The following is a 12059-nucleotide window of genomic DNA, read 5'->3' on the forward strand; positions in this document are numbered from 1 at the left end:
ACCATAAAGAGAGAGAAAGACAGACAGAAAGACAGACAGAAAGACAGACACACACACACACACACACACGCACACACACACACACACACACACACACACACACACACACACACACACACAGCAGACTCCTATCGTGAGAGTCAACAGCTGGAAGAGGAGGCTGGATCTGTATTCTGACATCTCTCCTCCCTCTCCCTCTCTCTCTCTCCCCTTCTCTCTCTCTCTCTCTCTCTCCCTCTCTCTCTCTCTCTCTCTCTCTCTCTCTCTCTCTCTCTCTCTCTCTCCCTCCCTCCCAGACAGCCTGTTCCCTCATCCACCGCCGCTGAAAGCTCAGTTGACCAGCGTCGCAACTGAGCGATGCACCTCCGAGAGAGCGTCTGTCTTTTCCAGCGGATTTGACACACATCGCAGCCTACATCCTCACATTTTATCACCATATTGTTTTTTATTTTTGTTTTGTTTTTTAAACGGCAGTCTATTTTCTAGCAACGCATTTTACAGGACAGGGTTTTCGATTGCACAGATCTGAAAACTGACTCTACTCGCAACAGGCATTTTTTTCCCTCTCTCTTTCCTCAGAAATTGAACGATCCCCTGTGGGAGGATTTGATACTATTACTGTTTTCATTTTTTTTTAATTATTATTTTAACCTGCCGGTGACAACAGATAACTTAATCGATGATGGTACGGGAAACGCCAGACAAACTCGCTTGAATTGGGCAATTTGTGTCCGCAAATTTGTGTTTTATTGACGGCTGGTGAGCATCTACAGACAGACAGCTGGGAGAAGAGGAGACTGTCTCACTGCCACGGGCTTTTCCTTCAGGTAAATACCAAGCCTTGTCCTCTCTCTACCTTGACAACAACATCACTATCATACTCCTATAATATTCCTATAGTGACGTGTAGTGTGTCTGTGGTGCTCAGTCGTGAGTTGATAGTGACCTTAGGGTACTTTATGGTGTTTTTATCTCCTATGGTATCAGTACAGTGTTAGTGTGATACATATTTGTATAGAATCCTTGCAAAATATATTGTAGGATTAGACATATAGACACATTGTATCAAAACAGAGCTATATATATATATATATATTCTGATAGTTTTGTTATGAAGCATCCTGTAGCCTGCTGTGCACTGTATACAGTCACATGTACAATGTTGGTGTGTGTATGTATGTATGTGTGTGTGTATTTATGTGTAGCCTATACATTTAGGATGGGACGATATCACGATACGATTCAGCACGGTATGGGGTTCACGATTGATAAGATATAATAAATAAAAGTTCAATGACAACAAAGTATGACTTTATTTCTGAGACACAAATCTTTCTAGCAATGGCACTAGCTTGTTGTGAATGCAACCAATAATTGAAAAATGTCTAAGTGACTAAAAATGTATTTGCACTTTATTATTTGGATGGAGAGGTTGTGAAATTGTGATGGCCAAGCCTTCTCATTTGTGATTACTACAGCAGAATAAAATGTAATTAATACCGTGATACATTTTTCAACCTCGCGATTCGTATTGTCACATTTTTATTTTGTGATATATTGAATTCCGATATATTGTCCCATTACACATAGTATGTATGTAGGCCTATGTACAGTATGTAGGTCTATACATGTACTGTATGTGTGTATGCAAGTAGGCCTATATACTGTATGTATGTTGATCTATGTATGCATGTATAGTATGTATGTTGACCTACAGTATGTATGTATGTATGAATGTGTGTATGTGTATATGCTTTTGCAACGATCCAAACCTGGAACTTTTGGGTATGAGACGGCCTCTCTGACCACTAGGCCACCAACTGATGTAAAAGCACAGTAAACCCAGGCCTTAAAATATGTGTGCACTGTGTAGGAAGTAGTGAGTAAGTTTATAACCCTATAGGCTCACACACACACACACACACACACACACACACACACGCACACACCAACTCCCAAGTGGGCCAGGGTGGAGACGAGACCTCTGCTTCCTTACTCTCCTCCCAACACTCTGGGTCATCAAATCCCACAAGTCCTCCGCCCGCTGACTCCACCGCCGATCACCGAGCCCGACTCCTCATCCTCCTCCTTAAAGGCTGATAGGGCTTTGCAGCGGAAAAACCTCCTAACTCCAGCTGCACTGATTTTCTGACGCTTTACAGGGCCCGAGTCTAGGCACGGACGCTTTTGGGCGTGACCCACATGGGCGCGTCAGATCCATCCATATGAAATTTTCAGGAATTGCATGGCGGTGTGAAATGTGTTTTTTATTTTTGGAAGATGCAAGGTTTTCATCCGACGGCGGCGATACGCAGGTTGCAGCCTCGTTGCATCATGCTGTTTTCTGAAGGTTGGACAGACAGTCATGGATGGATTTTGGAAAAGGCCCGGAGCCAAGCAAACTCTTTTCCTGTTGTTGTTGGGTGCGTCTGCCTTGCAGCCCGCGCCCCCTTCTTCTCTCCTGCATCCACCCACACTGTCTGCTGCAGGGTGGGAGTGCTGCTCGGACATATGGCATATATGGGTGTGTGTGTGTGTGTTAAAACAGTGTATGTGTAGAAAGGGAGGAAGGGAGAAATGAAGGAAGAAAGAAGTAAGAGAGAAAGAAAGACAAAGAAAGAAAGAAAGAAAGAAAGAAAGAAAGAAAGAAAGAAAGTGAAATGATTGAGGGATGGAATGAATGAATGGAAAGGAGGAAGAAAGAAGAAGAAAGACAGAAAGAAAATAAGATAGAAAGAAGGGAGGGAAGGAAGAAAGAAAGAAAGAAAGAAATGAAGGGAAGAAAGAAAGAAAGAAAGAAAAAGAACAAAGTGAAGAGAGAAAAGAAAGAAAGAAGGATGGAAGAAAGAAAGAAAGTGATGGTGTACAACAAATCAGATTGGAGAGAGGGAGAATTGTGGTAAGAAAGAAAGAAAGAAAGAAAGAAAGAAAGAAAGAAAGGAAAACAAAGTGATGGTGTACAGCAAATCTGACTGGAGAGAGAGGGCTGTGGTAAGAAAGAAAGAAAGAAAAAGAAAGAAAGAAACCATCCAACCAACAACCAACAGACAGTGATGCCAGGCAGAGTGCTGGAGTGCAGCTGAACAGGGAGGAGAGAGCAGTGGGAGGTTTCTCCTGCCGCTCCTGTCCGTCTCCTCCACCTCCTCCTCTTCCTCGTACCTCCAACCTGAAAACCCCCTCTGAAGCCCCCTGTGTGGCTCCTGTCCTCCTCCTCCTCCTCGTACCTCCAGCCCTCCTGGGCGTCCCGGCCTGAAACCCCTTCTGAAGCCCCCTGTGTGGCTGCTGCCGGCCTCGGCCCTCTGTTGTCTCCATACTTTCCCTGCTGTTTGTACATGAGAGTTCAGCGGGTTCAGCCCAGCTATAAAAGCACCACTCCCCCTCGCTCTCTCCCCTGCGGCAGAGGCAGGAGTAGCGGGCCTCATGTGGGAGGAGGGTGGGGGGTGTGGGGGGGGGGGCGGAGGAGGAGGCCTCCCCTGGTTCTCCTCTCCTCTCCTCTACTACTTTACTTCTCCTCTCCTCTCCTCTCCTCTCCCTTCTCTTCTTCTCCTCTCCCTTCTCTTCTTCTTCTCTCCTGTGCTTGGCTGGCTGGCTGGCTGGCTGGTTGGTTGTGGTATCGTTTTTGGGCCCAGCCCTGGACCAGGCATTCATTTTTCTCCTCTTAGTTTCTAACCGCTAACTAACCACTGGCTCCCTGCCCCCCCCCACCCCCCCACCCCCATCCTAGGAATGTCTCATTCACCTCCTGTCTCTCTCTCTCTCTCTCTCTCTCTCTCTCTCTCCCTCTCTCTCTCTCTCCCTCTTTGCTGGTTCACATACATGCTAAAGTACACATGCATGTGTGCTAACATCTGCAAATAAACACACATGCATTGAGCACACATAGTATTAAGTTTGCCAACATGCCAACACAATCCAATGAACAGACAGCCAGAAGTATAGGCATACATAGGCACACACACACACTCGCATACATGCAAGTATGCCTACAGCATGTGATGAACACACAGGCATATAGGCATAGCTTGTGTACACATACACTCTCTCTCTCTCTCTCTCTCTCTCTCTCTCTCACTCACACACACACACACACACACACACACACACACTCACACACACAAAGGCCCCCCGTCAGTGTGTGCAGGCCACCTGTGAGGGTACACACACATCCATAAACCTTCCTTTCTTCTCCCTCTCTTTTCCATTATCCTCCTGAGAGCCGTGCGCCTGTGCCTTCATTTCCAAAACAAACACAGACGAAATTCCGCAAACCCCACCCCGACACCCCCTCCTTCCTCCCCTCCATTGCTCCTCTTCTCCCTCCCTCTCTCTTTAGGGTCTGTGTTTGAGGGTTTTTTTTTTGGGGGGGGGGCATGAGACTCTCAAACAAAATACTGGCCCCCGAGAAAAGTCCTGAGAGAGTGAGGGAGCGAACAGTGAAGGCAGAAAGAGAGAGAAAACAGGATATGCGAGGAAGAAAAATATGTCTTGGGAAAGGAGGGAAGTATGATTGTAAAGAGGGAGTGAGTTGCCATGGCCGTCAGATGGGCGTCGGATCAGAAATGGTTCTGCTTGCTTCTACCTCCTTCCCTTGTGGCCGCTGTAGATTTAGACTACAATGGATAGACTGTTAGATATTTCTTTCCTTTCATCATCGCTCTCTTTTCTCATCGCTCCTCTGATGTTGGCCTGTTACTTTTGTGTCAACCTCTCACCCAGTTTTTACCAGTTTAACACATTGAGATGTCCACCATTTGAGAAAGTCTCTGAAAAAAATGGTTGCATAAATTGGAATTATGGGATACTGTTGAGTTTTTGGCCAACCTAAGACCTGAAATCATCTGTATTTATACAGCATTTTTTAATTAAATCCATCAATGTTAACTCTGACCATGCCCTGCTATCTATCTATCTATCTATCTATCTATCTATCTATCTATCTTTTAATGTTCCGAATTCTTCCATTTGCTGCCTCTGTTGCACATTCTCTCCTAATCTCCCGTTCTCTGGTTTTATACTCTTTCCTCCCCTTAAGGTGGAAAAACATTCTGTTCTGTTACTCTGTTTGGTTAAGATTCAGCCCCAATTAGGCTCAGCTACTTCATGCAAATCCAGAAAATCAGGGTGAAATTGGGAGGTAATTTTCCTCCGAGCGAGGACGGAGGACTTAGTGATTAATTATTTTAAGGAATCTGGAAGGAAACCGTAGAGTTTATCTACCTGTGTAGCGAGTTTTTTCCCACTCGGAGTGGAAAATCCTCTAAAACAGCATTTCGAAGATTTGACTCTGAATCTCCCCACTGAAAGGTCTCTAGCTGACAGGCAGCTAGAGACGGCTATCAGCTAGGTGCAGCTGACTCACTAGCAATTCTACCAGTCTCTTAGTGTCTGTTAGCGGTAAAAAAGTTATTAATTAAACTGTTAAAACTACGCTGACTTCTTTTTTTCCAGCTCATTACTCCATTATATGATGGAGCCTCTATTTCTCTCTTCTTTCCTTCTCTCGCTCTTTGTTTCCCCAATGAGAATGAGAGCAGCGGCCTACAGTACAGCTGGGATTGGTTATTATTTACTGGCTTGGCACACACACACACACACACACACACACACACACACACACACATAGGCTCACATACACACGCAGTGGAAACAAATTGGGTGAATCTGCTCTGCACGTAGGAATGTGAGGCGCATGTGTTTGTGTGTTTTAGGTCTGGATGACAGAGCTGAGGGAATGAGAGAGAGACAGAGAGAGAGAGAGAGAAAGAACGAGAAAGAGAGACAGAAAGAAGGGAAATGAGAGAGAGAGGGAGAGAGAGATTTCTGGGATGCAGACTGCTGTTGGTCTGGCTCTGTCTAGTGAAATGAATGCCTGACAATGAAGGTTAACAGCACTTTCTCTCTCTCTCTTTCTCTGTCTTGCTCTCACTCTCTCGACCACCCCCCCTTCTTTCCTTTCCTTTCCTTTCCTTTCCTTTCTCTGTCTTTCATTTACTAATGTTCTCTCTCCCTCCGGCTCCCTCGCTTTCTGCCTTCGGAACAACACAACACGCAATATCCCCCCCCCCCCCGTTCTTTCTCTGCGTCCCTGCACTTCTCCTTCCACATCTCTCTGTTTTCCTCTCCTCTCTTTTTTCCCCCCTCCCTTCCTCCTCTTTCTCTCTCTCTCCCTCTCTCTCCTCGGAGGGTGGCGGTGGCGGCGGCGGCGGATGAAAGGATCGGGGAGGGGTCTGTCTGTTGCTCCGCTGAGGGGAGAATGAGAGGGAGGGAGAGCCGAGAGTAGAAGAGTAGAGGAGTGGAGAGAAGCGAAGTGAAGAGGTTTGCTGTGTTGACCTTGTCCCGCTGCCAAATGGTGGTGGTGGGTGGGTGGGGTGGGGTGGGGAGTAACAGAAAAAATGGGTGGGATGATGGGTGATGGGTGGGGGGGTGGGGGGTTGGTCACATCTCCAGAGTGAGGAAATGGCACAGGGAGAGAAATAAATGAAGACAGAGAGAGAGAGAAAGAGAGATAAAGAGAAGAGCGGATGTGATTGATACATTTCGCCATACTAGGGAAGGAAAAAAATTAGGAGAGAGAGAGAGAGAGAGAGAGAGAGAGAGAGAGAGAGAGAGAGAAGAGAGAGAGGCTAAATACAGGCTTAATTCAGTGGCTGAAACAATATTGAATAACTTGAGAACAATTTGCGCAGTTGAATGGATGGTCTGGTCAGGGCTGAGGATTCAGCTTGGTAATAACAATGTTTCGAGAGAGCTTGCGAAACAGACACAGACACAGACACAAACACACACACACACACACGCATGCCATCATTTCACATTGCGTCACCCCCTGTGGTGTAATTGCTGTGGTCTGTTTAGTGTTTTGGCGTCTTCCTGTCCTTCAGTATGGTTCGGGAGCAGAAGTGTTTGGGTTTGTGGAGGAGTGCGCTGCCCGCTCCCACCCAAACCCCCCGCTTTAACCCGCTGACGCTGCGGTAAAGACAAACATAAAAGACAAAATGAATGACTTTCTGAGTATATGTTCAGAATAGTATTCATTTATGTTTTTTTTAAAGACCCTGTACCTACTCGTAACTTGGGGTTGTAGGAGTGGCGGGAACCTATAAAAGTGGGTTTGTGGCTTAAAGGTTGTCGGTTTGAATCCACTGACCAGCTGGAGAAATTGTGAGTGGGGAAAATGAATGAATGAGTAAAGCTCTCTCTTCCCCTCAACAACTGCCATCGATGTGCCCTTGAGCAAGGCACTGAACCCCCCCAAGCTGCTCCACTGTAGCTGCTCAGCGGCCACCAGTAGAAGACTGTGGTTGTACTGGGCAGCTCCCAGGTGTGAATGTATGGAAATGTATGAATGTGAAGCAGGGTGGTGCTGAAAAAGAGAAAGTGTGCTCAGTCGACTTTCCCTGTGTAAATAACGATTTAAAACGTGTTGTCCCCCACAAATGATGCAGGCACCCTTTGAGCCAATCAGCCAACAAGATGCATCAGTCCTCCAAGTTTTGTCAAAATCACAGATGTCATATTTTAATTGAATAAGTGTGTAATTTGTGATAAACTGCGACCAGCTTGGTGCTTGGGGAAGCATGAAGAAACAGTTGTGCTAAATTGACTCCCTAAGGATTAGAACCTGCGATCGCTGGTGTGGCAAACTTATTCTTTACCAACCCAGCTAAACTCAAAGTGATCTGGCAAACGGGCTCATAGAGTCTTTATAGATGTGTCCCGCAATGGCACATGGACAGTAAAGTTTTGGGACCTACCGACTGAAAATTCGACCTTTATAACGCCCCCATTAGGAAAACCAGTGTAATTTCATAAACGCTGGAACACAGTGCGAAGATGCATCATCTCTCCAGGTTTTCTCAAAACTGGAATGTTTGATGGACAGACAGATGGGGTAATACTTATCTCATGAATGTGCTACATGGTTACGTTTTAGCCTATATCACCTTAAAAAAACTGGGTGAAATCCATCTTCCAAATGAAAAGGGCTGAACTGGCATGAGATGGGCTTATCCTTCACTACAGCTCTAGTTGCCACCCCCCCCCCCCCCCCCCCACCCCCCCAGGGGAGCCTGAAATGTGTTATGGCTGTGGCTGCTGTTAGTGCTGCTCTCCTCCCACTCAACATGTTTGTCTGCTGGTTCATGCTTTGCTGAGGGAATGCACTCTCCGGCTCTCAAACAAACAAGCCAAACAAGGGACTGAATACCTTCCCAAGTCACTGACAGTGACCCTACCTGTCTGCCGCCACCGTCTTTAAAGGAAAATGACGCCTTCGGATGCTTTTACACGGTTATATATCATCATTCTGTGATGTTCAATGCATTACGGGAGCTATTTTGTGATGAAGTGTTGTCATTTACCACTTTCCTTCGACCTGCCTCGTCTACTTCAGTTTGTGATTTCCTACGTTTCCCAGGATGCCTTTCGACAGCCCCTAGAGAACATGACTGAACTTGTTGCATTCTGCTGTGGGTTATATACCTATAGGTGGAGGGAGCGATAGCGATAGCATAGTAAGAGGAAGAGAGCAAGAGTTTTGAGAATTGTACCCCTTACTCCAAATGTCTTGCGGCTGTATTGCATTCTGGTCTATTAAGGCAACTGTCAGTGGAGGAATTGGTCTCTCTGCCTCTTCTACGATGGATTTCTCCCTGTATGATTGTTGAACGAAAAATGCAAAAATTTGATTCTGAGGGACTGACACCAAAACCTGACGTTAAGTGTTGATGTTTTAGGTCGCTAAAACATCTTCTGCTATTAAACTCCATTGTAGCTGGGTCCTTGGGTGGGTTTTTCAGTCAAATAGTAGTTGCCTGCTTGGAGAGTGGGGTTTCTCCCATCAGGACAATTCACTGTTAGATAAGTTGTCAGTCAATTGGCTTCTAGATATTTATGATTGTCTAAAATTTCTGACAAACTTACTTACTTACTTACTCCAAGTAAAAATAAAACAAATGCCAACAACTTCTGAGGTTCTGAAGCTATTCTTCTGGATTTTGTAGATTGTGCAGAATCAAGCTGGATTTTCCCTGTGTGCCTGTATGCGATGGTGGGTAGGGCATAGGGATGGATGTGAAGAACAAGTATGGAGAGAAGACAGAAAGGAGGGAAAGACCTGAGGAGAGGGAAAATGAGCAAGACAAGAAAAATGAGAGACAGAAAGGGAAAGGAAAGCTGTAGGCTGTGGTAAGTTTTAGGATGGGAGATACAAGAATAACAGTAACGGCAGAGAATTACTACATTTTGAATACTCACAACACACACACACACACACACACACACACACAAACCCTCTCAACTCGCCTCCTTCTTAACACATCTGGTGCTCTCTACCCACCCACCCCATGTGTCATAACTATGATATGGCAAGTCCGGGTCTTTTGCCAGCTCCTATGACACATTCGCACACACACACACACACACACACACACACACACACACACACACACACACACACACACCGTAAGAGCTGTTTGCATTGCTAAAACTCCGAAACCGTTACTGTCTGACTTTTCAGAAGCATTAATTCCCAGAGTGGCTGCTGCAAATAAAGCTCAGTGATTTTTTTCAAAAAATAAAACCCACGCAAGTAATGAGCGGCAAACTGTGTCTTTATCCTACGGAAAGAAAATAAACTGACTTTTTCTGCAGCGCCCTCCCATTTTATAAGTTGAGCTGAGTCTCAGAGAAACTTACAAATTGCTTTAGAGATGTAAAGAGCGCTTTTCAAGTGAAGAAGCGAAGGAGCGATAATCCCTGTCTTGAGATTACACCCCCCCCCCCCCCCCCCCCTCCTCCCTTCCTCCCCCTCCAACCACCACCACCTTCCTCCTAAGTAGTGAAGACGCCAGTGTCAGTGCGAGACACACTGCAGGCGTTAGTGGTGGCTATTGCAGTTTAGGGCTGCAGAGTTGCATCACTTAGCACTGCTGAGATGAGAGAGAGAGAGAGAGAGAGAGAGAGAGAGACAGAGAGAGAGAGGAGAATACTGAGACAAATAATGGGAAAAAACTGTGCGGAGGGGAATGGGTGGGAGCCCGTGTCTGACTCCCACAGTTTCTGTCCTTCACTCCACCCTTTCCACCTTCCGCCTTTCTTCTCCGCGTTTCTCTTTGCTGTTTTCGCCGAGCCGCTCTCTCTCAGTCTCGCTGTACGATACCGTTTGTCGTCCCGAAGGAAATTCACTTCATGCCGGCGCAGAAAACACACTGCGAATCAGAACTGACATCATGTGAAACAGGGGGTAGAATGTAACGCATCTGCAAGCTGAAACCTCTGACAGTTAAATTTCCATTTGCTGCTGTGGCGGCAAAACCACCTCACTGCAATTTGTGGCGGTTTCGTTTTCTGACTTCAATTGAAAGATGATATGGTCATTTGTGTGTTGGGTGAGCTTCTTGAAACCAGTCAGAAACCTATTGAATACACAGACGTTTGGACACACCTGATTGAATGTTCTATGTTTTTCATTATCTTAAAGCCAATTTTGATCTGAAGGCTTATGCTTAAATGCTTGAAATTTGTTTCTTAGACAAATATAAATAGTGAAGTTGATCCTATGTATGAATTTCTTTCCAAAGCCTTTGCCTTTCCATCAAGGCAAAGGGCAGCTACTTTAAAGAATCTAAAATATAAGATAGTTTTGATTTGTTTAACACTTTTTTGGTCACTGCATAATTCCATTTGTGTTATTTCATAGTTTTGATGTGTGTCCAAATGTGTGTGTGACTGGTAGCGTAATTTGAAAAATACTTGGCTGTCAACAAGAACAGCAGCACTCTTGACTTCCTCCTTGAAAATCGTACTTTTTTACGTCTGACAACAGCGTTTTGCTCGTCGTCTCCGCCTCTCCCTCTCTGCCTCTGTGGTTTCTGGCTGTAGTCCATGGGTGGCTAGGTAAGACGTCCCCCCTACTGTTTTCTTCATGCCTCTATCCTTCAGTCCCACCCACACTTATTCCCTCCCTCCCTCAATCCTTCCCTACGTCCCTTTGAATCCCTTTCTCTCTGGCGAACTTAAACCGCTCTCTCTCTCTCTTTGTTTTTGCTCCCTTCTATTTGCCGTTCAAACAGGTGTCCAGTTTCAGCCAATTCCAGCCATTCCCATGCACCTCGGCCTTTAGAGTCTCCCTCCCCTGTCTCTGTCTGCCTCCAAGTCACAAAAACAAAGCCTCCTGTCATCCGTGCTGTTGCAGTGGCATTGCGTAATACCTTATAAGGACGTGGGATGGAAAGATCAAGGGATGTAAACCCCCCAAAACAAGGCCCAAGCATCGATCCTGGAGTGACAGGCCTTTTTCCATCGCACCTCCCTCCCTCTGGAGCTCTCTCTCCTCGCACATCAGAGACTGAAATTCACTCCCCTTCTTTAAAAAAAAAGCACTCAAACTTTTCAAAGCTGCTTTCCATCTCTAATCCTGCTCCTGATTTTAGACGCTGGAGATTCTGTCCTGTTGATTTTGCTAATATGCCTTTTTTTTTACTCGTTAACATGCTCAGTTTTACTCTCTATATATGCTTTTTATAGGAGAGAAAGCAGGGGATGAGGAGGAAATGCTTGAATAAATTCTGTATCATAACATGTACATCCATGAGGATACACTACAGTGGAAAAAATGAAGAGTGGAAAGGGAAGAAGAAGAGGATTAAAGGCACATATCGGGGAGGGATAATTATGAATTATTATGTTACATCTCTTATGCCAGAATAATGAGAAATGAACGAGAAAGCGAGAGGTTAAAGCGCAGGGGGAAGGAGAGAGAGGACGAGAAAAAAACAGGAAAAGAAGAAAAAGGAGAGTTCACGGGTGAAGCAGTACAAGGGAGTGGGAGGCGGAGAGGGCAAAGGAGAGGGGAGGAGAACAGAGCGACACACAGGAGAGGTATGCTCTGCTGGAGGACTGGGAGAGGAAAACCACAGGAAGGAGAGAGAGGGAGGGAGGGAGGGAGAGAGAGAGAGAGAAGGAGTAAAAGAGGGCGAGGGAGAGGCCAGTTCAGGGCGCCGTGGAAACGAAGGTTTCCTGTCTGAGGAGGAAAGAATCTCTCGTGTGTAGGGTGTGTG

At 45.8% G+C, this 12059-nt stretch overlaps 1 protein-coding gene across 1 annotated transcript in view; it reads left to right on the forward strand.

Annotated features, from left to right (window-relative positions):
• Positions 1 to 357: 357 nt before the first annotated feature.
• Positions 358 to 12059, forward strand: part of glis2a (GLIS family zinc finger 2a) — a 31846-nt gene continuing 20144 nt past the window's right edge. Inside the window, exon 1 of the mRNA XM_071896266.2 lies at positions 358 to 827. The gene's annotated coding sequence lies outside the window, so the exon portion shown is untranslated. The remainder of the gene's footprint in view (positions 828 to 12059) is intronic.

Source organism: Centroberyx gerrardi, chromosome 3 (genome assembly GCF_048128805.1).
Source record: "Centroberyx gerrardi isolate f3 chromosome 3, fCenGer3.hap1.cur.20231027, whole genome shotgun sequence".
Taxonomy (NCBI): Eukaryota; Metazoa; Chordata; class Actinopteri; order Beryciformes; family Berycidae; genus Centroberyx; species Centroberyx gerrardi.